Source organism: Lissotriton helveticus, chromosome 11 (assembly GCF_964261635.1).
Source record: "Lissotriton helveticus chromosome 11, aLisHel1.1, whole genome shotgun sequence".
NCBI classification, from domain to species: Eukaryota; Metazoa; Chordata; class Amphibia; order Caudata; family Salamandridae; genus Lissotriton; species Lissotriton helveticus.
This window is the reverse complement of record NC_136072.1, coordinates 436148412-436175723: the sequence shown is the minus strand read 5'-3', so window position 1 is coordinate 436175723 and position 27312 is coordinate 436148412. Positions and strand designations below refer to the sequence as shown.

The following is a 27312-nucleotide window of genomic DNA, read 5'->3' as shown; positions in this document are numbered from 1 at the left end:
AGTCGAGAGAAGTGACCGCTTGGTCGGAAGTAGTCATTTTTCGGTGTATGAATGGGACGCATGCATAACCGGGAGACGAGTTGAGAAAGGAGGGGTGCTGCTGCGAAGCGGAGAAAAGTGACGTCAGGTGGTGTCGCGCAGAGATTGGCCGACCGGAGAAAGACCGCGCTGTGATAGGCCAGCTAGCGAAGACGTCAGAACAGGGTCGCGACGTGATTGGCCGACCGGAGAAAGACCGCGCTGCGATAGGCCAAGCTAGCAAAGCCGCGACAGGATTGGTGGATTGTCATCAGGAAGTAAACAGAGTAGCGAGGCTGGATATTGTGCGCATAATTATGAAGTGTTTTAAATGGCTGAAAGCGGTGTTTAAAAGAGAGAAGCGGGGATCGTATGAAGGGGAAGAAGCCCCGCCGGAGGGTACGCCAGCTCGTTACATGGCAGTGAATGTTGGGCTGCATACGATCCTTTGGATATCAGAGTGGAGTAAGATTACTGAAGGAAATGAGGAACTGACGTTCCCGAAGTACGGGACGTTCAGATTAGAGGTGTTACATCGATTAAAATCAGTCATGACCTCAATGAGACCCTTGCCTAGACCGACCCAGTTTGAAGCTCTTGAAGCATGGATTAGGGCAGCGCATGAAAAGAATATGAACAGACGACAAGAAAGGGTGAAACGATCGGTAAGGGCAGTGCAGGATGCCAGGTGGGATGCGGATGCTAAAAGATGGAGAGTGCATAATTTGGAAATAAATAAACTGTACCCAGTGTTAGAGGCGCCAGTAAATAAAAGCCCCCTAGAAGAAGATGAGGAGAGCGAAACAGAGGATAGCCTGATAAACAGATTATTGACAGACAGGCCACCCCCGTATAATAGAGCAGGGGGAGAGGTCGAGAATACTGAAGGAGAAAAGGGGGGCAATGCAGGAGAGCATAGACCGCTTCCCAGTTCAGAGTGGGATCCTGAGCCAAAGAAAGAGCTGTCCCAGCCTAGTCAGGTGCAACAGGTAGTCGGGAGGTTTGTGGTACAAAGAGCGCCGGAAACGGAAAGCGCCACATCCTACCCATTACCAGATGCACTACAGGTACCTGTTACCATAGGTCCTATAATATCGATATATGACCAAGAGAGAGCAAGAGGGGAAGAACGGGTACGGAAAGACAGAGAAAGAGCAGAGAAGGCAAGGAGGAACGATACCACTAATTCCCCAAGTCAGATGCCGATACCCAGAGAGTGGAGTACACCGATGCACACAGCAGGGGACCCAGGAGGAGATCCTGGGGGCCCTAGATGGCCAATGGATCTGAGGGGATCTGGACGAAAATCCTTTCAAGAGCTAAATGAGTACATGAAGCAGTGGGATGAGGCAGTGAAGGCTCAAAAGAGCATCAATGCTGCGGAAGCTGAAAGGGAAAGTCAGGACAGCAGAGCACGAACTCACTGCGGGGCGGGGGAGAGTAGCCCGGAGTGGGACTGTAGAGGGAGTAGGGGAGTCACCCATTGGGCCCGGAATGGAGGTAGAACAGACCTGGAAAACGGGGGCCCCGGGAGTGAAGGGGTGGCGCGCCCAATACTCAGTGAAGGGGAGAGGAGAGCACAAGAGTACAGAAACAGCTTTAAATGTCCACACTGTGTGCCCGGCACCAGAGAACTGAATGGGAGTTGTGAGAGGTCGCACCATAGTCCCTGTGATGACGGCAATGAGCGCAGCCCAGGGAATATGGGGAACCAGGAAGGATCGTATCGGGTACTGAGCAATATGAGGCAAAGAGAGAGTAGCGAGCAGAGGGAAAATAACAGAGAGGTGTGCGGTGAGAGGAGGGAGGAAGAAGAGAGTGGGCAGAGAGAGAGTGGGGGTAACAGGCCCGTGTTCCATCACCTTCCTAGATCGGATGGCCGAGCATGGGACCTGGAGAGATGGGAGCGAGGGAGACCACCCATTAACTCTCCCGAGCCCAAACGCAGAGCTCGAAGTTGGGATGGCAGGGAGACCAGTGAGCCCCCTTCGAAAGACATATTGCGAGCTGAGATAAAAGCCAAGAGACTCGATGTCTCCAGTTTAAGGTCAGACCTGGATGACATGGTAGATGGTACTCTGCCTTTAGAAAGAATGGAAATGTATGAACAGGATGAAATACTGTATATGGCAAAGGACATTACTCGAAAAGCGAGAGCAGTCCATGAGAAGTTAGTCGAACTAGCAGGCAAATATATGGTGGACTTGTCAAGAACCAAAGCATTACAGGGTAACCACAGGCTACATTACTCAGATCGAGACCTAGATGAGAGGAGAACGATTGGGCTGAAAACACACATAAGGGAACTGATTACTGGAATAAGGACATGGAGGGCACTAGATAAGTGGGAAGAGAGGTGGTCCAAGAAAGGGACCGGCAGGAGAAGCATGATTGGTATGACACCAGGACAGCAGGGAATAGAAGCTTACCCTTTGCGTGAAGTTGCAAATGGGAATTATGTACATGTCCCTTGGAGTAGGGGAGATTTAGCTGCTTTTACCACCTCTTTCCCCAAATTACGTGAAAGCCCAGTGGAGTGGTACAAGCAAGTGGAGAGATTTGTAAAAATCTCAAAGGTCCTTTGGATAGATCTGAACACGCTGTTTGACATTGTAGTACCAGGCGATCTGTGGACAGCATGCAAGGTTAGCGCTGAGTGGCCCATAACGGAGCCAGAGAGAGATGCCAAGACTAATGGGCCGTCCGAGATTGTGATGGCAAAATACGAGAGAGTGATGACTTGGCTGAAAGAGAAAGTGCCAATGCAAGACATAGATTGGGTCAGAATAGACCGAACAAGACAGGAACCCAAAGAGACAGTCCACGAGTATTACGAGAGATTGCTGAAGGCGTTTAAACAGTATAGCGGCTTGGATGTAATGGATCCAAAAGACATAGGGCAATTTGTGTCCAAGTTCGTCCTGGGACTGAGACCGGATATTAGTTTAATGATTCAGCAACACTCGATTTGTTGGCAAACTAAACCCCTAGACGAAATACTGAGATATGCCAGGTACTGCTGTGATGAGATAGACTCTAAGGCTAAGAAACTAAAAGAAAAATTGATGGTGGTACAGATGCAGGCAGCAGGGAAGGGGGGACAACAGCAACAGCAGCAAGGAACAGGTACAGGAGGAAAGAAGCAGTACAGTCAGAACAAGGGCAATGAGGAGAGTTCCACCTTTAGACCCAGAATAGATATAGCTGCCTTGAAGAAAACGACTAGGTGCCACCAGTGCAACGAGGTGGGGCATTGGAAACGCGAGTGCCCTTACAATGTAGAGATAGGAGAACAAGAGATAGAGGAGGAAGAGGTTCAGAGCGCGCCTACAAGAGGGGTAACGCCATACCAAGGAAAGGTGCTCAAAGGGGGGGGGGCTCCTCCCCGAGCCCAGTTCCCGCAACCTCCTCGAGTAGGGAGTATGGGTAAGACCTATAGACAAATGCCCCTGTTTGTGGAAGGGGAAGAGTGCTATTATGTGGACCCATTAACCGGACAGAGAGTGGAAAGAGAAGACTGCACCCTCGGGGCAGCCTTGGAGGTAGATCAGAGGGGACCCTATGTGGAAGCAGAAGTAGCAGGGTGCCCTACGACATTTCTGGTGGACACAGGAGCCACTAGATCCACGATCAGATCAGCTGCAGTTCCAGACCTGCCCATGTCTGGAGAGACCATACAGGTGGTAGGGGTCGCAAACAGGAGAATAACCAGCCAATTGACAGAACCGGTGCAGGTGAAAATAGGGAAGTACAGTGATGAGCACCAGTTTGTGGTTTGCGATTCAAGTCCTGTGTGTCTGCTAGGAAGAGACCTGTTGTGTAAATTGAATTGTACTATATACTGTACACCTCAGGGAGTGGAGGTATTGACCAATGATGATGATGCAGATTTCAAAGTTGCAAACTCTAGAATATGCGTGGAACTGTACCCTACTTTGACAGTAGATGAGCTCCCCTGGGACTTGAGAGAGACAGTGGCACCAGAGGTATGGGATTTCACTGGGGAAGAGATTGGATTGGTCAAAGGGGTGGACCCAGTGAAAATTGTAGTGAAACCGCATGCTGAGTTCCCAAGAACACCCCAATACAAATTGACTCCAGAAACGATTGCAGGCATAAAACCCGTGATCGAGTCCATGATTAAACAGGGAATACTGAAAGAAATCGTGGGTAGTCCATGCAACTCCCCGATTATGGGTTTGCAGAAACCAAATGGGAAATTTCGGATAGTACAGGACCTGCGAAAGATTAATAACATAGTCGTTTCGTGTTGTCCAGTGGTACCGAATCCATCAGTGATACTGTTTCAGATTCCATTCCAAGCTGAGTGGTTCACTGTGATCGATCTTTGCCAGGCTTTCTTTTCGATCCCTCTGGACGAAGAAAGCCATTTTCTTTTCGCATTTAAGCTGGAAAATCGCGTCCTAACATGGTGTCGTATCCCTCAGGGGTATACAGAGAGCCCATCGATCTTTAACCAGCTTTTGAAGAAAAATCTTGAAAGTCTAGTGCTGCCCCAGAAGTCAGTTCTGGTCCAGTACATAGACGACCTCCTTGTGGCGTCAGAAACAGAAGAAGCTTGCAGGGAAGACTCCATTGCTTTGTTAAATCACCTAGCTGCCAATGGGCACAAGGTGTCCCCGGGAAAATTGCAGTACTGCCTGACAGAAGTGCAGTATTTGGGACACAGAATAGAGAAGGGCAAACGAAAAGTGTCACCAGACAGGATAGAGGCGATCATGAAAATGAATGCGCCTAAGACACAGAGAGAGGTCAGGATGTTCCTAGGGATGGTGGGTTATTGCCGACAGTGGATCGTGAACTTTTCACTGAAAGCAAAGCCCTTGCAAAAACTGACGCACAAAGAGGTGAGTGATCCGGTACCATGGGACAAAGACTGTTTGATGGCGTACCTACAGTTGCGAGAGGACCTGTGTCGTGCTCCGGCATTGGGAATGCCTGATTACAATAAACAATTTTTTCTTTACTGTTGTGAGAGAGAAGGTTGCGCGTTGTCTGTGTTGGTCCAAATCCATGGGAATGCCCGTAGACCAGTTGCTTATTTCTCGGCTACTTTAGACCCAGTAGCCGCAGCGTTGCCCGGATGTCTCAAATCCGTTGCTGCAACGGGTGTCAGCATTGAGAGATGTGAAAATATCGTCATGGGGCACCCGTTAGAGGTGTGCGTGCCACATTCTGTTGAACTGTTGATGACCAGGACCAAAACACAGCATCTGACCAACAGCAGGCTCACGCGCTATGAGCAAGTTATTCTTGCTGCAGAGAATGTGACCCTCAAGAGATGCTCTGTTTTGAACCCTGCTACCTTGATGCCACTTCCAAATGATATTGAGGATGATGATGAATATACAGACCATGACTGTCTTGATGTGACTGAACTATGCACCAAACCCAGACCCGACATCGTAGATGAGCCACTGACTGACCCAGATGAAATTTTCTTTGTCGATGGCTCATGTGTAAGAGACGAAGTTGGGCAGTTGAGAGCAGCTTATGCTGTATGTACAATTACTGGAGTTGTGGAAGCTGGGTGCCTGGAAGGAGTACACTCCGCTCAGGTAGCCGAGATTATTGCCCTGACACGTGCTTGCTTGGCAAGCAATCAAATTCGAGTCACCATCTACACGGACAGCCAGTATGGGTATGGGGTAGTTCATGATTACGGGCAGTTATGGTCTCAAAGAGGGTTCATGACTTCTTCAGGCTCTCCCATTCGCAATGGAGAGTTTGTGCGCCTGTTGTTAGAGGCATTGCAATGTCCAGCAAGTATCGCAGTTGTAAAGTGCACCGCACATACCAGAAATGAGGACTTTGTTTCGAAAGGCAATAGATATGCTGATGAAGTTGCGCGGTATTGCGCGGAACAAGGGTATTCTTTCACAGAGGTGGATGTGGGTGGAATAAATGTAAGAACTGAATTAGCCATGATACTGGAAACTGTTGATACTTGGGATGAACTGTCAACCATGCAAGAAAATGCTCCTGATTCTGAAAAAGAAACATGGGAAAAGGCAGGATGTGTAATGGGTGAGACCCATTTTTGGGTCTCAGCAGACGGCAGAGCAGTGTTGCCCAATGAGATGGTGAGTCCAATGGCTAGACTCATACATGGTCCCGTACATTTAGGGAGAGATGCTATGCTGAGAGTGTTTAGACAGACTTGGTACAATCCTAAGTTTAGAATAGCAGCAGAAGCAGTGTGCCAGCGTTGTGTAACCTGCCAGCAGCTGAATGTAGGGAAAAGAACACCAGTTGCACTAAGTCACATAGGAAGGTCTGGAGGTCCATTCAATCGAATGCAGATAGATTTCATTGAAATGCCAAGGTGCAACCGCCTCCGCTATGTCCTGGTGATAGTTTGTGTGTTCTCCAGATGGGTTGAGGCATACCCTACACGTAGGTGCGACACCCTCACAGTGGCCAAGTTACTGCTCAGAGAAATCATTCCTCGCTTCGGGGTGCCGGCCTTTTTGGAATCAGATAGGGGAACACATTTTAACAGCGAGCTTGTGAAGATGGTCTGTGTAGCGTTAAATATCGACCAAAGGTTACATTGCAGTTACCGACCAGAAGCCTCAGGAATTGTGGAGCAGATCAATGGCACGATCAAGTCCAGGATAGCTAAAGTTTGTTCCTCAACGACCCTGAGTTGGCCTGATGCCCTGCCATTAGTTCTCATGAGCCTTCGCAGTACCCCAGACAGAAGGACAGGGTTGTCGCCACATGAGGTGTTAATGGGGAGAGCAATGAGGCTGCCATCTGTCCCAGCTACTGCACTGTTGAATATCACAGATGATATGATCCTGGACTATTGTAAGGGGCTGTCTGACGCCATGCGTTCTGTGTCCCTTCAGGTGCAGGCTGCCGAGGTTCCAGCGTGCCAGGGCCCTTGCCATGACCTGTATCCTGGGGACTGGGTCCTGGTGAAGAAACATGTGAGAAGAAGCTGCTTGGATATTCGTTGGCGTGGACCCTTCCAGGTCATCCTGATCACGAACACTGCTGTGAAGGTGGGAGGCCTGCCCAATTGGATCCACGCGTCACATACGCGAAGGGTTCCAGCACCTCTGGAAGAAACAGCTCCTCTCTCGGATAGACGTCCAGCAGAGGACCGAGAAGCCATAGAGGGGGCTAGCCAAGCTGTAGAGGTGCTAGCGGAAGCAGGGAACGAGTCTGACCCAGCTGAGGACGGTCAGTACAACAGCGAAACAGAAGACGCTACAGAAGGAGAAAGCAGCTGGGAGTACGAGTCTGACCCTGACAGGTCTGAAAGAGAGCGAGAACAGACCAGAAGGAGAAGGAGTAGAAGGGCACGTGGAGAAGCTAATTGGCCGCAAAGAAGGAGCTCTAGCCTGAGGTCAACTCCAGAGGTAACCCTTCCTCCGATATCAGAAGACTCAGACCCAGAAGAAGGTGCTCAGGGCGCTGAAGCACCGGACCGAAGAAGGTCAAGAAGAGTGCGTGTGCCTAACAGAAGATACTCCACACCTGAGTGGACATATCTGGCGACAAATGTCTGTGAAACCGGAGACAGGGAGGATCCGAGCGGTGGTGGTGTCCAGTTCTGAGCCCATTATCACCGTGGAAATAAGACTGTTGGTACCCGGTGTCGAACAAGAAGGGTCACTAACATTCATGCTCCCCAGACCTCCCCGCCTCAGCAAGTTAAAACACATGTTCCTTTCAGAATTGCAATTCCCCGACTTTGGTACAACGATAACAGCACATGAAGAGCACAATCTCCGTTTGGAAATACTGAACTATGCTATTGAAGCTGCAACCACAAATCTGATAGTAGACTGTTAAAGAACTTTGTAAATAAAACAAGCAGAAAAAGAAGATTACCTAGCGCCCAGGAAGCAGAGAATTTTAGGGAACTTCCCTTGAGTTGATGGAGAAGGGCTAGGGTTGTCTTTTTGAACTGTTAAAGGACTTTTGCGAAGAAGGTTGTCAGCCTCCAGTTGTGTGGATTCGAAAGACAAAAGGATTAAAAGAGACTGTAAAGGAACGAGAAGAAAAGAACTTTTTGCTAAGATAAGAGAGAGCCAAATTGTCTGACGAAATGGAGGCCGGCACCCCGAACCGAAGAGCTAAATGTATAATAGGTACACTAATAGTAGGAGTGATAATATTAATAGCTTTAGTGGTAACAATTTCTTATGTAAAGGGACATGAAGAAGAGGTAAAGGTAACTGATGCGAATTCTGTAGTAACGCTTACACCTACTGTTGCTGGTGAGAAAAGGGAAAACACTCAAGAGAAAGCGTTATTGGCTGCAGAAGCCCGCAGGTTACATGTAGACGAGTCCCAAGGAGACTTTAGGTCAAATGCTTATGCTAAACTCTTGTATGAATACGTGGATGCCATGGAGGTTAAGGATTGTTATGTCTGCATGCAGTTGCCGGCATCTGTAGACGAGGGTATTAGATACCATCACCTCCCTCTGACATATGGCATTACATGTAGCTTATTGCTTAGTATATTTTATGAGAGAGATAGTTTTGAATACTATTTCTCTAATTATGATTCAGTGTTGCCAGAAGTCCCAAATTATAAGCAGATGAACAAATGGGACTACTGGAAGAGTGAAGACAGATTGGCCAAGTTCTTCATTCCTTGGATTACCTTAGATACTTCACATGCCCGTAGAAATAACCTGACATGCAAGGTGTCAGAAGTCGAGAAGAAGTTCATAGGGCAGGTGGATGATCGTTACAGGAGACAAAAGATTTTGAAAAAATCTGGACAGTGGAAAACAGATTGGACCGAGGAAGAGAAGTCACACAAGAGAAAGGGTAGTAGTGGTCCAATAGCTTTAGATAAAGCGAAGAGAGGAAAGCTATGTCTTCACCGAGCCAAAACGTATTATGAAAATGTATACGTGGGTGAAGTTGACTGTGAGCATGCTTTTAATTTAGAGTACTACACTAAGGATTTCCTGAAGGGAATGCAAGTGATTCCAAATGTGTATTTTGTATGTGGAAGAAATGCCTACGTGAGACTACCTGACAATTGGTATGGATCATGTTACTTGGCAATTGTCTTCCCCAAAATATATCATGCACAAGACTTAATGATTATTGAGGGCAAGACATCATCGAGGGGAAGGAGAGATGTAGGCGATGCAGAAATGGTTGGAGATGTCTTTGGAGCTATGTTCCCTCTTTTGGGAGTAATTCTTAATGATGTTAAAATTAGACGACTGGCAACAGTTGTCGACAGGTTGTCTGCCAGCACTGCACAGTCCTTAATGCTGGTAGAAGGAGAGATGCAATCGATAAGGGCTATGGTTCTTCAAAACCGTCTTGCATTAGATGTCCTACTAGCAAAAGAGGGCGGAGTCTGTAAGGCTTTGAAGGTCCAGGAATGCTGCACTTACATTCCAGACAATTCGAAGCCCCTTGAGAAAGTTATTAAGAACATAACTAGTATTCACAAAGAGATCGAAGACTTGAGTAGAGAAAATGTCTGGGAAAAGGTGGGCCACGGAATGAGTACAGTTGGAGGGTGGTTTTCCACCTTAGGCAAAAGCTTTGTATGGTATATTCTAAAGCCTATCATCATAATATTGATCTGTGGGATAATATTGTGGGGATTGGTGAGGGTATTCAAATGGTACAGAGCAAGAAGGTCAGAAAGGGCCCAAAGAGAGCAGCTGCAGAGATTGGCTGCCATACAAGATAATCAGTACAGGAGTCTGAGGGCTCTGGAAGCGCAGAGAATGCCAGCAATAACTGCAGTTTAAATGTTAGTGATGACCCCGAGAGGTCATCAAAGGGGGGAACTGAGAGAGCGCAAACTGACTTAAATGTATGAGTACATCACACTTACCTGTAGTAAGCACAAATCATGAGGAGAAATGCCATGAGTGCTAATAGTATCTGCAATTATATTTTGAATGTATAGCTAATGTAGAGATTTAAGTAGAAGTGGAACTAATACAGAAATGTGTGACATTATATGACTTTATTAGACGTGATTATTTCTGAATTGCATGTCGTGAAGATGTTAAAATGTAAGATGGCATGTGGTTAAAAGCAGAACGTGGTAGGCCTCAGGGCCAGAGCTGGAGGGAAAGGGAAGGTGGTTCTTTTCACGACACAGATTGTATTAAGGTTTTTGGTCATTGCATTAAATAGGCCATGATTTATAGAAATGTTTACTTAATAATAGAATAAGAGTATTAACATGCTTTAATTAAATGAAGAAGTTGAATGCTATAATCATAATGAGAAATATTGTAGGCCTGAAATGTTTTAGCATTGATTTACACGTACATGTCTGGGCTGAGAAATGTTGCAAGCCTTTTTCTTTTTAGAAGTATATGAGAGTTGGGTTCTTGGCTACAGATATCTGTCTGCAAAGGAAGAGGGGGGATCCAATTATAAATGAATGAATAGAGGCCTGTTCAGTAGACGGCCCAGACATGGAGGAGGGTTTTGGAATGTTTAAGGGGTATCAGCGGGCCGGAGAAGAGTCTGAGAAGCAAGGTCAACTCTAACGCATGAGGCCCAAGACAAAGCATCATGGAAAAAGCCAGAAGTTGCACCACGTGAGGGGCGTTCCGCAAGGGGCGTCTCAAATGTTGTTGACTGTTTTGTATTAGGGACAGCACCCCTGGGTGGAGTTAGAGCAGAGACCTGAGGACCCTTTAGAGAGCGGATGGGTAGGCAGAGAGGGGTCATGACTGGAGAACTATAGGTTTTCACCAAGAGACTTAGAGTGAGTGACTTCCCTTGGGGGTCATTCACTGCTGACACCTTTGTTAGGTTGGGATTTGGTTAAGTAGGGATACCATCTAGAGCAGGGTAGGGATAGCCTAACCTTTGCGTTTTCCTCCAACCTAAATGAAGGAGAGATATGCGTCTATGCTGATAGCTTTATTATTCTTAGAACTTGTGTTAGTGATTTCTGTTGCTCGTCTGAGGGCTTTTCGAGAGCACATGTATGTAATTGGACCTGTGTATCTCGTGAATCTCATTCTGAGATGCTTGTATTTGCAGCTTATCATTTCTTTACAATAAACTTTTGAAAGCTAGAAGTTGTTTGTGATCTTTGGGAGTAGAGTCCTTTCTTGGGTGAACTAACTTGGAAATAGGTGCACTTTCTTTCCTTACAGACAGGCAACAAAGGTTCAGTCGACCAGATCGAGGTTTGGATCAATAGATATAAGGTATCGATCAAAATCTCACCCTTTCACCTGTTAACTGTTTACAAGATGAAAACTCCCCCTACACTCCTAAACGGAGTGGAATCTATTCATACCAAGCTCTGGCACTTTATGAATAAAGTTGAAAGGAAAGTTTTGCAATCAATTTGTGACTTAAACACCACGGCGCCAATAGAGGCATTACATATCAAAATGGGGTTGGTCAGCACCTTTGTAAGGAGGCTGGCATCTCTAGTACAGTGGGGCTATCTTCTTATACACTCAGGAGAGAACTCTCTGAGAGAACCTACAAATATTTAATAAAGGCAGAATATACTTTGATGTTGAACCTTGTTCAAGCACTTGAACACTTTAGCCTGAAATTGGCACACCTACAAGTATGAGCTTTAGTTGTCTTAAAGGGTATATCAAATCCTCTATGAAACTTATGTCGGTGGATTGGAATATTCACCATTGCATGAAGGTAAGAAGGGTGAAGAAAATAATAGGATCAGAAAATGTGTTGCCCATTTAGCTCTGTTTAGGGTGGAATATTTAACAATGAGTTCGCCGCTGCATTCTTATGTTTAGATAAAATTGCCTCCACTTAAGTTGTGTGGTGGACGTGTGGCGGCATACGAATTTGGAAGATAGGAGATGTAATTTGTGCAATGGCACAGTACAAACAGTGGATCATGTATTATTTGTTTTTACTGTTTTAGCATCTGTTCAGTTCTTATATAATCTGGCTAATGAAATGATATATTTTTAAATATACATTAATTGCTGCATCTTGAAAAACTAATGTGTAATTTTATTGTATCAAGTTTCACTTGGTGGTATTTTTACTGTTGATCTCTGTGTAGATCAAAAGCTTTAATAAAATCTTGAAGTAAGATGTGGAATAGAGGAGAGGTGCTTGGAGAGAGATGAGGAAGAAAGAAGTACAATAAAGGTGGCAATGTCTATGAATCGAAGAGGAGCTGTCGTACAGCTTATACTTTCTCAAATAAAATTGTGCATTTGTTGGACAACATAAACATCTGAACTGTGTGAGACTGATTCTCTGCACACCTTCAGGATATGTTGGCCGATGTCCTGCTAGCACATAGCGCACCATCAAACCCATAGCATCAGAAAGAAGGGACAAGTATTGTTTCACCTGAGACAATGTTGAGTTTTTTTGCCAGTCCAGGCATAACTTTCCAACATTGTAAGTAGTTACCACCACTGAGTGCTGTCTGCACATATCTCAGGGCAGACCTACTGATCCCGTAGGTGTCACCCAGCAAATGTGCCTGACATCCGTTAGTGTCTAACATCCACACTAACCACCCCTCCTGATTGATATGTGAAGACTTGTATGAGCCATTGGAAAGCATGGTGTCTAATGTTGTCTGTGTATTATCTGTGAATTGTTGCCAGTTCGCAAATTCTGCAAATGTGGGGATGTTTGGTTTGTTTCAATCTTTTATCATGGCCAGACATGATAATCATTTATTATAGTATAAGATATGCTCTAAATAAAGCCATGTTCCCCTAAACTTGTCAATCCTTAGTTCCCCAAATGGATTTTCAATCAACATTGTCTTTCCAAAAGTCAAACCCTTATACAGACAGCTGGCAAATGAAATATGCAGAATAAATCTGCTCTGTGTCATTGAGCATAGTTTTCTGATCCCATGAGGGTGTGAGTAATAAGACTCAGAGTCAACTGGATTATGCCCGGACAAATTTGCGAACTTCTGAGCAAATGCTTTTGAGATATCCCATGGTGGTGTAGGCAGTGTTTCTATTGTGTGTAATTAAATACTGCACGTGGTGTACTTGGTTTATGCAGGAAAAGGTGGCCATAATGGTGAAAATAGAATATTTCATCATAATTAGCTGCAGCCTCATACATCTCGTTATCATTAAAAAACAGTTTAATGCTGCAGGTCATCTAGCATTTAATGCACTGGATTATGTCTCAATCATCAGAGATAGTACTGGGAGTGATAAAGTCATGCAGAGAGATTTTAAGCACATAAGGAATTTGTATTAATTCACAGGATCCCTGAGCCCAAACAACTCCATCAGGAACTGGAACAGTAGAAATCTTCATGGTCAGCGACTAGCTGCCGCCTCCCCCCCAATCCGGCACCCAATACCCAGGAACGTGGACACGAGACGTCTTTACTTTTTTGGAAGGCGGGCGCTAGTCGCCCGGCCGTATTTATTAAAGTATGAAATTAAAAAAGGTTTTAATTGCATAATCAACAATTTATACAAAAATTCAGCAGGACATTTAGGTTTAGCAATAAGTTTGAGAGCCTGACTTTAACAAAACTCTAATACATGTTGTTTTCCTAACTTATACTAAACATCCTCATCTAGAATTTTTGTACATTTCTGGCCATATGGCAGGGTCACTACCGGTGTCAGGTCCTACAAGCTGCGCCTCCCCTCTGGATGTGCGCATGCGCAGTGTTACCCCGGGAATTGCCCGGTCTACGCCCTGAACTCCATTTACCCACTAAAGGAGGGCCCTTACTCTGCGCCGGTGGCGTCGTGAGTCCACGCGCGCGGGGTGGCTACCAGCCTAAGGAAAGCGTGAACTACTCCTACCCGCGCTCCTTTGCTTTGTAGCATCCATTACCTTGCCCCTGGAGTTGTGGGAGTGGCCCGCAGGCCCCTCCCCCTGGGCGGGAACCTCCATAGGATGATGCCCGCCCCCTCAGACCTCAAATATGTGCTCACCGATAATGACCTTACCGCATGCCCCATACCTAATAAATACGACGACCTATGGGAAAAAATTCTAAAGGACAGCTACACTGGCTAATAAAACAGTATCAACGTATAGCTACAAAGGGAAAAAAGGCCTAAAGACACATAGCATTAAATACAGTTCACTTCAAACAGTATCAACGTATAGCTACAAAGGGAAAAAAGGCCTAAAGATACATAGCATTAAACACAGTTCACTTCAAACAGTATCAACGTATAGCTACAGAGGGAAAAAAGGCCTAAAGACACATAGCATTAAATACAGTTCACTTCACACATGACTTGATAAAAGGGGGAAAAAATTCCTAGACAAAAGCATCAACAAAATATACCAACAGTTCATCTCTATTACCCTGTGAGACCCGTGGACCGTACATCCAGAACTTACCATTCAACCAGACATAAGAACTGCTACCAAACATTTTGTTCCAAGGGATGGTGGGTGGGAAAACAAAGAAGCCCCGAGCGCGGGGCACACCGTTGCGGCGAGGGAGCGTCCAGGGACAAGGGGGTCTCCTGGGCGCTCCCTATCTCTTTATTCCCGAGGGGCCAGGTGGCCCCTCCTCTAGCCCGCCCCCCTTGACCCGGACCCACTTCCCAGGATCCGGGTCAAGGTGGCCGCCAGCCAACCGGCGGTGGGCCGCGCCCCCCAGGGCACGCCCCCACCGCCGAATGGCAACAAAGGAGACAGTGGGGGCGACGGTCGCCGCGCCGCCATGCGTGCGGGGGGGCCGAGGGCCCCCCCTTTTCACATGGTCAGCGACTAGCTGCCGCCTCCCCCCCAATCCGGCACCCAATACCCAGGAACGTGGACACGAGACGTCTTTACTTTTTTGGAAGGCGGGCGCTAGTCGCCCGGCCGTATTTATTAAAGTATGAAATTAAAAAAGGTTTTAATTGCATAATCAACAATTTATACAAAAATTCAGCAGGACATTTAGGTTTAGCAATAAGTTTGAGAGCCTGACTTTAACAAAACTCTAATACATGTTGTTTTCCTAACTTATACTAAACATCCTCATCTAGAATTTTTGTACATTTCTGGCCATATGGCAGGGTCACTACCGGTGTCAGGTCCTACAAGCTGCGCCTCCCCTCTGGATGTGCGCATGCGCAGTGTTACCCCGGGAATTGCCCGGTCTACGCCCTGAACTCCATTTACCCACTAAAGGAGGGCCCTTACTCTGCGCCGGTGGCGTCGTGAGTCCACGCGCGCGGGGTGGCTACCAGCCTAAGGAAAGCGTGAACTACTCCTACCCGCGCTCCTTTGCTTTGTAGCATCCATTACCTTGCCCCTGGAGTTGTGGGAGTGGCCCGCAGGCCCCTCCCCCTGGGCGGGAACCTCCATAGGATGATGCCCGCCCCCTCAGACCTCAAATATGTGCTCACCGATAATGACCTTACCGCCACAGGCCAGCATTGTTAACCGACGATCTGGCCTCCCCCTGCCTAGACCTACCCTAGAAAGTTCTCACTCTAGCAAACCTTCCAACCAGGCCCAGACCCCAGGCCCCTTCCTTCCTCCGTCAAATGGACTCCCCTTACCAGGTAGGACAAATACACCCATGTTGGATCATCTGGAACCGGGGCTTGAAATAATTTGTCCCACTGTGTGTTGATCCTCTTTATCGAGTGATTCAACGCCCTGACCGGGTCCTTGCCACCCTGGGATCAGTTGAGACCCACCCACTGTGCCACCCGGGCTAGTCCTGAAGACCCACCCACAGTGGAGATGAACCCATCAATGAGTATTCGCCTCCCTAGTTTGGCCCATTCAGTCCCCCCTAGGTGAGGTATCACCACTGTCAGGGGGTCGGGCTGCTGAGCTAAAAGTCCCTGAAAGCAGTTCCTGAACTGACCATGGCACAGACCCTCAAACCCACTCTTCCCTGTCCTGCGTCCGGCACGTTGTTTGTGCTGGCACATTTTTAGCTCCTCAACTTCTGACGAGGAGTTCCTCCCCTGCGTGGCAGGTTTGAGAAACTGCAAGAACCAGAAAAGACCAAGAAAACCTGGGTAACCATTTTTTGCTCCACAACTTCTAGTGAGGAGTTCCTCCCCTGCGTGGCAGGTTTGAGAAACTGCAAGAACCAGAAAAAGACCGAGAAAACCCGGGTAACCATTCCCACTTCCACCTTAGGGAATGGGTAACACTAACACCTGCCAGCAATACTTGGGCCCTTGGTGTCTTCTTTCTCGACGTATGCTTTCCTTTTGACGTCCACCCACTGATGATGTTGCGGTGTGGAGTACTCCTCAGATATCCGCCATGGACCCAGCCGTGACTGACGTAAGCATCCCTTGAGCTGTCCACCTGTTGCAGCTGTTGTGATATGGAGCACTCCAGGTATCAACCATGGACCCGGTCATACATAAATTGGAAAGATAGACACACACCATTAGTCTTTCCGGCAATAACTGCTGTACACGTGTCAGACTTATATTACCATCAGTCGCTAAATTTAGCTAATCTTAATGCCAGATCCGTACACCTTAAAACCCCGACAGCAAATGTTAAGCATAGCCTCAGTTTGTCTGTTTCCTACCCACGTCTTTATGCATAGGATCTATGTGTTAAAACAAGACGGCTTACTTAGCAGTGCAGTATCACAGTTGTTGGCTAAAGAATTAGCACAGCCCAAACTCCGCCAGGCCCTAAACTGGCCCCAAGGACCTTTTAAGTACGCCACTTTGGCTTCTGGGAAATATCATCCCAGCCACCCGGACCTGATCACATGCATCCCCAGAACTATGTGATGCCGCAACTAGGCTCTTGGGCACCTTTTAGGTGTGACATCAGGATGTGTATCTTTATCAGGACCCCCATTAGTCGTTCTAAAGGCTCTAGGCCCTGTCTCTATGCCATTCGTGGTTCCCCCACCATATTATTAATATATGGCTTTGGTGTACCCCTAGAGCTCAACGTATATGGTGGTAAATTACTGTGTGCTATAGAGGTCTTCACACCGAATCATTTGCCTCCAATCTCATCATAGGCTCAACGTATATTGTGCCAGTTTACTTGTGTGCTAACTAAGTTTACTGACTGAACTAAAGGGGTGTGTTTCTTACCAATACATATTTGTTGTTATACACCTGTTCTTTTTCCATTTACTCATTCATGAAATTAAAGACTGGTAAAACAAGCTGCCCTATATTCCTTCAAGACTTAGCCTGAAGGCTGCACGCAATACAGCTAACCCTAGGATAGCCTACCAATAATGTTGACTTTAACCTATCGTCCATGAATGGTCGTTTGGACAGGTGCAGTGATTGGACTGGTGCAATGTCCCCCCTAGAATAGTGAACAGCACCTCCTATGGTTATTACCCCCACAATGAAATAAGTCCATTGTTTGGCTTTCCGCTTTGGCTTGCAGGGAAACTGGCTTTCTCCGCCCCGTCAAGCCCTACCTTTAGATGTCGTTAATCCCCAGGTTGACCCCAAGAGAAGATGGTATCCCTATTCGTGAATGGTTCCATGATTGTTCTAACTATCACCTAGCAGACACCAATGATAGTCGTTCTATAGTGTCAAAAATTTGACTTACGTCAATAGCTGTTTCTTGCGTAAGAGAAATCAGCAGCCACCATGGCTTGGATAAAGTATTGCCAGCGCCTAGCGGACAACAATGAGGCAGTTCCAGTTGAATACAGTGAATACTGCCGGTGCTAATTTAAGATAGCGTAAGTGTCACAGTTTTTCGGGCTGACTAGACTCTTAAAAGTTGAAAACCTGGGGCAGTGTTACTTGACCACATTTGTGTTAAGCTGGTTACTGGTGAAAGAAACTTACAAGGTACAAGTCTAACTTCGGCTAGAAAGGCAGCAGCATGCCCCCCAATAACCTTAATGTCACAATATAACACAATAATATATCACAGCCCAGCTGCCTTGCTGTGACAGCACGGCCCCACTATTGCAGAGTGTCAAATCCGGTTATATGTGCCCTTAGCCCCTCCACATGATGACATTGCAAATTGCGTGAAATCTTGTCCTTTGGGATACAAATGAAGATGCAAACTGTTAGCGTCAGCCTGAAAACATTCAAGCAAGCTATATTTTTACCGTCATCATTCACCTGCATGCTCGAGAAAATTATTGAACATGTTACCTAAATATGTCATATTATGATGATCGTGGATATTGATTTAGTATGTCTCCGAAGCTCAACATTGGTGTGACATTTCAGATCATTCGGAAACATCTTATTTAAAAATGCAGTAACCGTAATATCCTCGAAGTTGCAAAAGTTAAAGGTTCAACTAAAATTAAAATAGAAGTGTTCCGTAGTAAACAATATTTCCATTGTGCCTGTTTACTTTCGCTTTACACACTCCACCAGGACTATATTCCAGCTCTACATTTGACTTAACAACATTAAGCCGCTGGTAATAATAACTAATTGTTAATCATACTTTGCCGGGGCACCTCTGTTCACAAAGGCAGATTTTGTGCCATGATCTGACAAGCAAACGGTTGATTTATAGCTGTCAAGTCTCCATGTTGCTAATATTGGGCATTTCCATAGTAAAATGTTCCATTTGCTATTGTTAATTTCAAACCTTTCTCTGGGGAACATTCTCTCAAACCCCCTTTTTGATGGCGGGGCAGGTAAGCATTGTGCTTTTGCGACGTTACATTTATACCTGACTTCAACGCCTCACCACTTTCAAATGCCATCAGCCGCCACGGCCGGTCTCTTTCACAAATAGCGGGAGGGAGGTAGTACTAACCAGCTACACCCATTATACGTAACATTTGGATTCTTCCTTTGGTCCGAGCAGGATTTCAAGATTGATGAATCTCAAAGATTACATTATGCTAAAACTCAGGCATTGAACATTCCACTCTTTATTAGAGGACGCAGCTCATTCATCACACCTAAAGGAACAATCTTAAAGGTGTACTCCATCATCCCGATACCCACTAGCATATTTGTGTGGACTTAAATAATGAAATTGGCAAGTAACATTGGGAAAGCTCTCCTCTAAAGAATGGGAGGTGGTATGTCTAGATGCCCACTACAGCTCAATAAGTACTCGAAATAGGAAGTGCACTGTAAGTGCACTGTAAGTGGTTGTATAGCAGGTCCTACACCCCATATAAACTACACAAGATATTACCAGCAGTGAGCACACTCTGCTGAAGGGGATGTGGACAAGCAGAAAAGGACCTCAATATGTAGTGTAAATCTACGCAGAATACTTTGGACTGAGGTGGAAACGGTCACAAAACAGATAATGGGTGATTCTCCTCTGCTTGAACCAAGAGTGCTGGTTTTGAGGCTGCAGTTGTCACAAGTTTAATTTCTCAGCCATCTTGAGGTGGCCAAGGCATGTCTTTGTGATCTACCGCCATACTTGAAGAACAGCAAGCCCAATTCCATAATCCCACCGTTAAATTTAGACAACAACATTCAGATCCACATATTGCTCATCTGGCTTCTATTTCCTGACATAATTAGTACATTGCCTACCTCTAGGCTTCCAGTGTGAAAATGAGGATAGTAGATCCCCTTCCACCCGAAAACATCACCTTAAATTGTGTTATATAACTTAGAAGCACTCCTTCAACCTCTTAGGTCTAACAAATAACATTTTCTCCAACAGCTTCACATATGAGTCGCTGCTCGATGACCATAAAACGACCTTAAACAACTGAAGAAACCGACAGACACCGTGGAATTGCTATGATCTTGTGAGCATGAAACTGCACTTTTCCTGTAGTATAACTTGGACAGTTTTCACCATTCTATCCAAGCAATGCTCCAATAACTCTGGGTCTATCAGTCATTTACAGAACGAAAGGAAAAGCATCTTTCCTCAAAGATTTCTTGACCAAGCACTTATAATAATACCATTTCTCTAACATTGTGCCATGAGACAAGCACAGAAAATGAAAAAAGGGGGGGGCCCTCAAATGGAGATATTGATGTGCAGTTTATGAAACGCTGAGTAAAACATTGGAGCCTAAAAAGCGCAAGCAACATTTGTCCATGAGAATCTCTTGTTATATTAAAACTCAATAGGGTCACAGACATTCTTGTGATTAAAGGTAGCATTAGAATAATCCTCATAAAGATCAATGGTTTCCTGCAGATAGTACACGGTTCGTTATATGTAAATATCGCTGCTCCGACCTTACATAACACACCCCATTGCCGCCTAAATTAAATGAAGTGAGCGGACATTCCTCCGGCTTTCCTCCCCTCCACATATGTCCCACTCTACACACGCGGCTCAAAGCAGCAAGGCAACGGTAAACAAAAAGGCAGAAACTCGAGAGTTTAAATTACACTCGAACAGCATGAATTCCCCCAGCCAGGATAAGGACGGTAGCCTTGTGCACTCGTATATTGGTATTTTAAACACACATGGGGCGGTTTTAGCGGCGCCTTCAACGCACGACCCAGGCACTAGTATAGTAGCAACCCTCCCGGTATGTGCCCAAGACAACACACGTGCGCCATGCAATTCAGCCCTCGCCAATAGCAAATATCAGCGCACCGCACAAAAACTACTATGCGCATGGCAGCATTATATTAAACTGTGCTACACAGCGTGCCCAACTTAACTGTACAATGGTCCTGCATCCTCGAGCATGGCTCCTCCGTGACGATGCTGATGCTCCCCCTCGGACCGGAGACCTGAATGCAACTTCACCCACAGCTTTGGGCAATTTCCCCCCTGCAAACGAGGCGACATTCAGCTCTCATGGCGCCTTTCTTTCCCTCGTTCTTTCGGCGCGAACACCTCTGCCGCCTCGTGTCCCTCGCCGATGACCCTGCAAAGAAAGGGGAAGACTCCACTGCCGCCTCGCGTCCCTGGCTGATATGCGGATCCTGGCGATCTCACGACGGCTGGCTCCACGCAGCTAGCTCCTGGAACAGCTTGCCACCTGAAAAAGAAAAGCAAAACATTACAAAAACAAAGAAGCCCCGAGCGCGGGGCACACCGTTGCGGCGAGGGAGCGTCCAGGGACAAGGGGGTCTCCTGGGCGCTCCCTATCTCTTTATTCCCGAGGGGCCAGGTGGCCCCTCCTCTAGCCCGCCCCCCTTGACCCGGACCCACTTCCCAGGATCCGGGTCAAGGTGGCCGCCAGCCAACCGGCGGTGGGCCGCGCCCCCCAGGGCACGCCCCCACCGCCGAATGGCAACAAAGGAGACAGTGGGGGCGACGGTCGCCGCGCCGCCATGCGTGCGGGGGGGCCGAGGGCCCCCCCTTTTCATTTTCACTATGTGTGGCGGAGAATGGGGTGTTAAACCCAAGTTCAACAGTTCAACAGCAGAGCATTCTGGGAGAAAGTGATCATTCAGGATCAAGAAAAAGATGGTCATAGAACAAATCCAAATGAAGAGGAAAAGTGACAAAATTATTATCCAAATGTATATCCACTGAGGGATGAAGTATTGGCCTGATTTAGATCTTGGCGGAGGGGAATAATCCGTCAAAAACGTGATGGATGTCCCGTCCGTCACATTTCAATCCCATCATATTCAATGGAGATCATAATATAGTGGACGGGATATTCATCACGTTTGTAACGTAATTCCATCCACCAAGATCTAAATAGGGACCCATGACTTTTTCAGCCGAATGCACGCAATCTATCTTAGGGTGGTAGTGGTAGGTCAGATTAATCCAAAGAGAAGTTAATGAAGTAGCCAGAGGCTGTTTGATCTATTTTTGGCAGCTATGGAGGCTGTTTAGAACTGGGAGTAGACTCAAGTGGTGGTACGTTTCTGTACATACCATCTTTGTCTATTTGCCAAATAGAAATCTGTGTTTTTGTGCATTATGTTTGTAATGAGTTTGTTGATGTAACAGAAATAAATGATACTTCAATGTTAGCTGTCCCCTGGAGGGTAGAGGGGGCTTCATCATTGATCAAAGCTTCCATAGGGACATCCTTTAAGGTAGTGAAATGAGGCAGGTAACTACCTTGGAGCCCTCTTGGCCTACTGTGTAGAACAGGCCACATATTGTTTTGACGAGATTTATTGACACAAATCTCTTGTTTGTGCAATCAGAAAGTGGCAGGGGAAGTACAATTCTCATACCTTGAATGGCTATGACAGGTACAGGCGCTTAGTAAGATGCCCCAAATTCCTTCTTGTCCACAATCTTCTCCTGGATTAGTTCACCAACCCTGGGGATCCAACCAGGAGTTATGGTGATTCCTTCACTTTTCCAGCGTCATAGTGTATGCTGGATGTTACTCTGAGCTTCTCAAAAGTTGTTCAGATTCTGTAAAAGATCCATACATTCATTGATGTAAAATGATGCTTATTGCACCGTTGTACTGGGAATGTTGAGGTCGGGAAAACCACATCCTAACCCCAAACAGAACTTCATAGGGAGTCGAACCACCCAGGGATTTTCTAGGCAGATTATTTAGCGGTCTCTGGATCCCATATATGGGATGGCCCAACTGGGACCTGAACCTAACACCCTCACTGTTGAAAGACTGCTTTAAGTCCCTTTCTAACTCTCCACTACAGCATTTCCTTCGGTATGATAGAGGGAGGAGTACCAAATAGTCACAACAAATTTTCCCATGGTGTATCTGTAAGCTCTGGAGGCAAATGCCGGACTCTGGTCCGAGTGAAATGTGGCTACTGCGTATGTCCTGATAAAGACTTGCAGATCTTTTATAACGTTCGGGTGCTGCGGCCAAACCCATAAGACTCAAGAGCAGGAATACACTGCTACCGAGATGTATTTGAAAACCCCATAAGATTGCAAAGGGCAGCAGTGATCCAAGTAAGCACAAGCGACAAGCTTGTCTGAGATCAGTAGAGGTGTCGGTGGACGCGCCATAGTGGACCCCTTCATCTGCTGGCAGATGTCACATTTAAGGACAAAATCCTTAGCCTGTTTGCATAGACCTGGCCACCATTAGCATTGCTGCAATAAATACATTGTAGCTGTCACCCAGCGTGAGCAGATGCTAGGCCCTCTTGTGCTGCTAGGATTCAATCTAACCTGCGATCTGAATTTAATATCACTCCGGGAATCTGAGCGAATGGAATGTTTTGCACACTTAATTGGTGGGAGTATTTTGTTGATAGCGTTGACTGCCAACATGATGTCTCGATCTATCCTCGTACTTGAATGAGTAATTGCAGTGACTGCAGAAGTTTGCACAGATTCTTTTGCAACTTTGACAGCCAGAGAATTCCCTACAATGTGTATTCCTACACACTGATGACTCAGTATGTATATTACATGAGTCTGTGGCAAACACTCCTTGAGTTTTGCCACCTGGCCAAAAGCATTTTGTGCTTTATAGTGTCCCCTTTGGAACCTCAGAATCCAGTAGTGTAAGTACTAGTTGTAAGACTTGGTGTAGGAATATGAATCACATTGTATAAATGTGGGGAATCTGGGGTCTGCATTCTTCAGTGCCATAATTAGAGCTCTGAGTTCTGTTAGCTGCACTGGGCAATCACTTAGTGACTGCATTTAGGTCTTGTGAGGGCAGAATTCACCATCCTCCATTCTACCCTTAACAGCGGCGTATGCTGCAAAGTGTTGAAGTTTTGTCTCTATGGCAGGATTTGCTGAACGGTCCGTATAAATTATGTAATCATACTGATCAAGAGGCATGACTTCATTAAGCAGAGGATATTAATTTTCATATTGCAGGCATGCTTGTATTTGTAGTGTAGAGTTAAATCTGTAGACTACACCTGTTGTGGTGAGAGATTTGGCCCACTATATCCATCTTGGATACAAAGCCTTAGCGTTAGGAATTCTGGCTTTCGTAAGAGCCTCAAGGACTGGAACCGGAGTTACAACAATAATGCGTTTCCCGTGAGCCAAATATCTTTCTCTCACTACAGCAGTCTCTATAGCCATCACAATCTTTTCTGTTGGTGTGAACGTATCTCAGAATTGGTGTTTAAATGTGATTTATATGGAATTGGTACAGTGTCAACTTCATTGAATGTAACATAGGTATACCCTGAAGCGCCACAATCATACGAATCACCACATTGATGGTGTTTGCACGTGTGTAAGTGTTTGGAAGCCATCATGTCAGCTTATACTGAACGTAGTATTTGTGTGTGTTCAATTGTACAATGTTTGCTTGAAAGTTCTGGACGTATCAAGTAGTAGAATGGTGTTATCCACTCAGCATAATCTGGAATGTATGTTCTGCCAAAATTAAGGAAACCCAATATTGATTGGAGTTTCTTTGAGGTGTTCAGTGGTTGTAGAAGCGCACACTTCTCCTGGAAATGTGTCGCTAAGCTTTTTTTTAAACTCACATCCTAAAAATATGACAGTGAGATGAGCTAGTTTAGATTTTTTATAATTAAATACATGGCCCATGTGAACAAATAACAACACTGAGCGATCTACTCTGGCCAAGTGAGTTTAAAGTTCATCATCTGTCAAGAATATGACATTGACATAGGACAATGCTGGGCCATCAAATTCTTGTAAAAGTTCTGTAACCTGGGCTAAAGACAACCCTGGGCTGTTCTTATACCCTAGTGGAACTACCTATGAGTCCCAAGCGCACTGAATGCGATCAAGTACCTGCTTTCAGGTAATATATTTTAGCAGACAAATCAATTTGAAATGTCTAAAGAAGATTTGTATATTTCTATACTATGTTATTCATTAGTGTCTTGCTATGCACATTTTGTACAGTGAATGTATGCATAGCTGTGTTCAAATATTTGTAATCTTATACTAGATGATATGAATGGTCAGGTTTGATTAATGAAAACAAAGAATTATTCATAGGGTAGAAGTGCAACTTTCAATAACACCTTGGTATTCGAACTGTGTGAGCATACCTGTAATTAGCTTTTTTGCCTTATTTTTAAAGGGGTATTGCTTTTGAGGTTCACCTAACTTGTATAATGCAATAGGAGGAACCATCAAGCCACCCCATATGGTTGCAATATAATATAGGAGCTAGCGCTAAAGCGCACTCCCTGGCATATGAATGTTTAACTGCATCTAGTACGAGGTTGAAAAAGGCACGAAAAATTACCGTTTATCCCTCACGGCAATCCATCACAAATTCTGATGACCAATCCTTTTTGGCCAAGAGAATGTCTTAGCCAAATTACAAGTTCTCCCAAAAGAGAACAGTAATCTATCCTTGTATGTCCCCCTCCAGTTGGAGTTACATTTCATATAATAGATGTGGGGCACTCACTCTTATGTCTGGTGTTTCTACCTGGACATAGTCACTCAATGTTGTTGCTGCCAAACAATCCATCAAGCTACTGTGAACTGTTGTGACATGTGCCCCACTATCCAGCATGGTCAGAGCTGAATCCCCACTCAGAAGGAGTGTCCTCAATATCTGTGGCATGATTTACTTTAATGCCAGCCACCTTCTTCTTTTTTAATTGAGACTTGGACTGTTTAGGTTTATCTTACTTTTTTAATATGTAGTCAGAAGATTGTTGCAAGTCCTTCTTCGGTTTCACGTACTCCTCTAATCTACGCTCTGATTGTTCACCTCTCTGTGAGTTTTTCGGATGACTCCTGAAAGGAACAAGATGAACGTGGATCAGTATCCTGATACCTGTCAGGTGTTTAAATATTATCACGGTTGCACAACTTATAGCGCTTTTCAGTGGCATTCTGTTGAGGAGATCTGCCACGCAATTTACTCTTTTCTTTATGTTTCTTATTATCCCACTCCTTAAAGGAAGAACCTGATGCCTGCTTTGAGTTGTTCTTTACAGAATTACTCTTAATTTGTGGTTTACTAGGTTTGGCTCCCAAATTATCTCTACCTATTGTTGCATAGGTTTCCTCAATAATTGTTTGGCAACTCGTGCTTCTGTTCTCTCAGAGTCACTGGCGTATCGCAAATGCTGCTGCTTCCCCTTCAAAGCTACTTTTCACTTAATAGCAGATACTTAAGCAAAAATGCACATCACTTTCATCCCCAAATCCTGTGCAGGAGCTTCCTCGTACTCATTTTGAATATGTTCTAGCCCCCCCTTGCAAAACAGCTAATGAGGGTGTACGGTGTGCTCTGTTATCTACTGCAACAAAGACCATACACCAAGTAGTGCAGTCTTTCACCACATATAGTGAGAATTCTGTTTTTCCTGAGCTCCCTTATGGGGAACCTGCTTCAAGCTAGTTTGATTTTTTGTGCAATCCTGAATGGAATTTCCTCCCATCTGATGTGAATTTTCCCCATGACTGCATTGATTGTTTGTGGATTGATTCCAGGTGTAGCCAATTGTGGTTTTGTACTTGAGTAGCTCTTGCAGGATTGTTTGCTATTGCTTGCATGACAAATTGTGTTAAACATTTATATGCGTTAACCAGATCTTTATATAGCATACGTAACTCTGGAGCTGTCAGATTGTCAATTTCTGGTTATGGTGTATAACCGGTAAAGACTAGCCATGTTGCTCCCTGATTGCTAAGATTACCTAGTCTAACATTATTATTTGTATGAGGTAGGGCGTCTTCAAACCAGTTTTGATGTTCTTGGTAAGTTAGTGGTGTTTCTAGTGCTTCATAAGCTGTGTAGTTGTTAGGAACTGTATCTGCAGTGAATGTGTGATACCGTTTTGTAGTTGTATTAGCTGCTGGGAATTTATCCCACGAATAGCATACATCTGTCCTGAATGCTTCGTGGGCCTCTACCACGAAGGTGACGTCCGTACCCATCTGGGGCAGACCATGTTGTAACAGAATTTGTGTAACCGCATGCCTGCATTTAGCTGGTATGTTAACTGCTGGTTTGTCCTCCAACATTTAAATATGTGGAGTCAGAGAGGGTACCTCAATGGGGAGATCCTTTGAAAGATTCAAGCTTCAACAACCTACAGCCAACACATAGGGTTTACCTTCTCAACTGAGGAGGAGTTCTCCCTAACACCACTGATGTCTCCGGTTAAGAGCTAAGAAGGGGTCTTTGGATATACAAAAACTACTTAGGTGATCTATTAAATAAGTACCCCACTAGAACATTTCCTGCACCATGTCATACAGCTTAAACTTTCTCAAGTAAAACTGTGCGTTTGTTGGACAACATAACAATCAGAAATGTACAAGACTTATTCCCTGCACACCTTCCAGATATGTTGGCTAAAGTCCTGCTAGCTCATAGTGTACCTCCTGTACCCCTAACCTGACAGGGTAACAAAGGGATTGTGCAACCTCAGAACCAACTCAGATTAACAGGGACTTATGTTCGTTCCCTTGAGAAAATTGGTTGGTGCTTCTTTGCAAGGTCTTTTGGGGCTGAAAAACAGTAGTGTTTCTCCTGTCGACTGGGAACTCCATAAAAGTACATCACAATACATCAAATAAAAGATTTAAATATGCAGAAAAATTCGATAATACATTAATAATATCC

General features: G+C 45.4%; 1 protein-coding gene across 1 annotated transcript in view; it reads left to right on the top strand.

The window, feature by feature from the left end:
• The window catches only part of NYAP2 (neuronal tyrosine-phosphorylated phosphoinositide-3-kinase adaptor 2), a 672454-nt gene that overhangs the window by 482303 nt on the left and 162839 nt on the right, over nt 1-27312 (top strand). The window lies entirely within an intron of this gene.